Genomic DNA, 5,000 nt, shown 5'->3' with positions numbered 1-5,000 from the left:
AATACATATGTGTTTATATATATATATATGTGTGTTTATATATATATATATATATATATATATATATATATGTGTGTTTATATATATATGTGTGTTTATATATATATATATATATATATATATATATATATATATATATATATATATATATATATATATATATATATATATATATATATATATATATATATATATATGTGTGTGTGTGTGTGTGTGTATACACCCACACAAACATACACACACACACGCACACACACATACACATATTAACAATTTACACTGATTTTCGGAAAGTTGAAATAGAAAGCCAGTGGCTTACATCCCAACAATCTTGCTTCTGACTACTGCTTCGAGCTTGTCCTATTTTTATGGTGAGCTCACGGCTCAAATTAAATATATTCTGAATAGAACTTGGTTGGTAGACTATAGTCACATGACAGGTCTTATAAATTTTTGTAGGTTTCCCGCTACATCCATGTGTCAATCTCAAGTGACAATGCTTGTCGTCCTAAGCTAAGGCTGACACGATTGACTGGACATATCCTTTTTCTGTCGAGTTCTTGTTGAGAATGAACATGTGATTAATTTATAACAATTTTCTAACTTCCTGCCAAGTCTGTGCTTTTGTGTCATGTGACAGTGTATTTTCGCCAAGAATGAAACCCGACACTGTTGAGTGAGCATGCTTAGTTACAAGGCTCGTTACTTTTAATGTGCCAGGTGAAAGAGTGGACATAATTTCTTTGTATGTTGTCCAGTGGCTAAATATATATATTGAATCCAAACAAAGAAGAACGAACAAGAAAAAACGAGAACACGACGTGGTACAAACACTGCACAAGACGCTCAGGAAAGGAAGGAAAGAAGATTTAACGTTTCGAGCAAAGTTCTTCTTCAGAAATAGAAGAAAGTCCAAAGGAATGGAAGATGCACGAAGAAAATCGCCAACGATACGTACATACATACATACATACATACATAAATACATACATAAATAGAGAAAAGGATAAAGAGAACAATGGCAAAGTTAGAAATATATTTTATGGATAGATTCTTAAGTCTTACTTTGCCATTGTTCTCTTTATCCTTTTCTCTATTTATACACACACAAGCTAATACACGACTTATAATCTCCAATCCTGTTCATACAACGATTGAGGCATATTTAGCCGGTATACAGCACTTACTCGGTATTACCTGTATCTTTGGGTTTGGTTAAATCCAATACCCTCCTTAACCTTACATACATACATACATACATATATATATATATATATATATATATATATATATATATATATATATATATATATATATATATATATATATATATACATATATATATATTTGTGTCTGTGTGTGTATATATGTACATATGTACATATGTATATACATATATATATATATATATATATACATATATCTATATCTATATCTGTATATATATATATATATATACATATATATATATATATATATATATATATATATATATATATATATATATATATATATATATATATATATATATATATATATATATATATAATACATTTCTATGCACGTGTCGTTTCTATAAAGCTTTCGACGTTTTGTCCTCGCATGGTTGCGATTCAGTTACTGAAAATTGAGGCCGAAGTCAAGAATAATGATTATTTAGTGTAGTATGAGATATATAAACATTTGAAACAGAGTGATATATTATATATGCTAAGTGTAAATCATATATGTTATATTAAGCATTTACAATAAATTATATGATATTCGTTTATGTTACATATTTTCTATGAATTAAATGCTATAGATATGTCTTAACTGATATGGTATTATATGTGTGACTTTAAATACATCGAATTTCATGTAAAGCTATTAATTGAAAACTGTGACATTTTAGCTAGAGAGAACCGATTGCTTTTTCATGGCTTTATAACCCAAAATTGATTTAGAGAGGGAACGAAGTGATGCTATTAATTAATTCTTGTGATTTATGGTGTATTATATAATTTTCTTCTCACACCAATTGTGAAATCAGGTGATTTATTGTGGATATTATCGACTACATGGGAATAACATTAGTCATTGAGATTATTGCTCACCTAACTTTATTACAACGGTAGTTTTAGTTAATTTGAAGTTTGTTTTCTTCTTATACAATGTATGTTACGCATTCACGCAACTCAACTATTATGTTTCATGTTGAGTGTGACCGCAGGTAATATTCCTTAATAGTTACTAAAGAAATACTGCCAGTGATTATCTGAGCCCATGGGTACTGACGAAACCAAATTAGATTGAGATTGTGAACATTACCTTATTAGATATGCATAGTATATTAAAATATTGTAATTCCCCTATCATATTTAGACTAAGAAATATACTATATAATCGGCAGGATTATGCATGAAAAAGATTAAATGAATAGAGAAACCATACTAGGGTGTCGCAAAGCTTTAGGCCTAAATCGGAAGGAACTACACCAAATTGTTTAGGTCAGAAGAAAATACAGTGAGTAGGCTTATAAATCGAGCCAGCATACTACAAGAGTGTATAAAGAGACTGTTTAATTAGGAGTTGGTATTTGTGAAAAATATTGCCGTCACCCAAGGAATATAGAATACTAGGCATGCGCATATTTGATAATTGTTAATTCGGGATATTTTGTATCCGTTTAAACATACATTGTTTACACACTCAGGTTTCCGGACAGGCCTTGGGGATTTGCTTGACAAGTTAGCACACTGAAGAACCTTGAGTTCCAAATGTTCTGAGATCAAATCCTGCCGATTTTAACACTGTATTTCATACTCTCTTGGTTGATCAAATGTGGTTCTAATGAGGGAAGTGGGATTGGTGAAAAGTTTAGAGCGTGAGGTAATATTTCTGCGATATTTTTTCCGGTTGTTTAAATTCTGCATGCTTAGGATGCGTGATACACATATAGATTATGTACATGTAAGGTGGTATCTCGTACACAAAGAGGTGAAGGGAGGACACGAAGAAACGTTACGTTGAAACAAGATAGCAAAGCGATGTCAATGAGTTTTTCGTCACACATTTGGAGCCAGAATGAATATACTTATCGATGATAGCTGATTACTGTGCGTGCAGACTTCTGTGTGAGAGTGTGTATGTCTGTCTGTAGTAGCCGTGTGTGTATGTGTGTATATGTGTGTTTGTGTGTATGTACGTATGTGTGTTTGTGTGTGTGTGTGGTATGTGGTGTCTGTGTATATGGTGTGTGTATGTGTCTGCTTGTGTATGTGTCTGCTTGAGTATGTGTCTGCTTGAGTGCATGTCATCCAGTGCTTAATTTCATCGACCCCGAAAGATATGAAGAGTAAAGTCAGCATCAACGGGTTTCGAACTCAGAAATTGAAGAGCCGGAAGAAATATCACTCGACCCGATTACGATTCTGCCATATCGTCACACTTTCCATAAAATAAACCTACAATAGCTGCAACAAGAACTACAACTACAACAACGACGCCAACAACGCTTACTACTACTACTACTACTACTACTACTACTACTACTACTACTACTACTGCTGCTGCTGCTGCTGCTGCTGCCACTACTAGTACTACTACTACTGCTGCTGCTGCTGCTGCTGCCACTACTACTACTACTACTACTACTACTACTACTACTACTACTACTACTACTACTACTGGCCATTCTCAGAAACCATAGATATGATAAGAAAGCGATATTAGTTAAAAACATATAGGAAAGGTTTCAAATCGAATTTTGCAGAAGATGCATCCATTGTAGACTGGATGCAAACGACGCTGGCATGTCGCATACGTCAGAGAAAGTAAAACATTTCTCAACTTCCTCCAAGACTTTCTTCCATCGTACGCTCCTGGCCTCATACCTTCACGTCTGATATTTCCTAGCGGGTGATAATTGTTTTCATACAAACTGAAATATGTTACGTGAAGGAAAAATTCCTACGGATTCGTAATTTGCCAAACTTTACGAGTGAAGGCAATAAACTTTTAGTGAGATGCTTTTAACAGTAATACCTCACGGGTTGAATTAGATAGAGCGGTAGATTTCTAATTTACTATGATGTGTAGTAAATTGAGAACGGACACACACACACACACACACACACACACACACACACACACACACACACACACACACACACACACACATGTATATAAATTTATATATATACAAGTATAATTAACGCGAAACGAGTTCCACATTTATTCGACTTTTAAACTACAGCTTTTGTAATTAGTGTGTAACAAACCAAATTATAAAGATACACGAATACATGCGCACACATACATACACACAAACATACAAACACACACAAACAAGCAAACAAAGAAACGCATAGCCATCCACCCACGCACACACACAAACAAGCATACATATACGTGCACGCGCCCACGTATGTACATATGTGTTTTACGCAAATATGTCAGCATGTAAATCAGGCGTAAACGTTGTGTCGATATAAATAAGAAGACAATTAATTCCCTTTGACAGTCCCTTCTACATATGAATTTAACAACCATCTTATTTTCGTCATGTCACATTTTCTCTTGTGGACACTTGTTTGATGTCCACGTAGGCAGTCATCATTGTGCCATGTTGTTATAAAGCGCGATTCTAATACGTCACACACAATAATCAGTAGCGCATTCATCGCAATCTTTTATGTCGCTAGGCTATCGTGTCATCCTTGATCTTGTTGTTGTTGTTGTTTAATCCCAATTCATCTGTGAATGAGCAAAATCTACGATGAAAGGCATTGAAATACACAGTCTTCCTGTCTTCGTTTTTCTTTTCTTTTTCTTTGTCTATCCTGAAACTACGTTGTCGTATGTGCCATTCCCTTTCCATTCACTCATGCTTGAATGAGTAACATACTTGCTCCGTAAATATGTTAAAGCATCTTCTAGTAAACTCCAAACTGTTATGATTTTATTTTGGTAGATACATTTTCTATGGAGAAACCCAAATGCTTGGGGACATTCAATTA

This window comes from Octopus bimaculoides, chromosome 22 (genome assembly GCF_046866305.1).
Source record: "Octopus bimaculoides isolate indiv1 chromosome 22, ASM4686630v1, whole genome shotgun sequence".
In the NCBI taxonomy this organism is placed as follows: domain Eukaryota; kingdom Metazoa; phylum Mollusca; class Cephalopoda; order Octopoda; family Octopodidae; genus Octopus; species Octopus bimaculoides.
The sequence above is the reverse complement of the archived record's forward strand: the minus strand, read 5'-3'. Positions refer to the sequence as shown.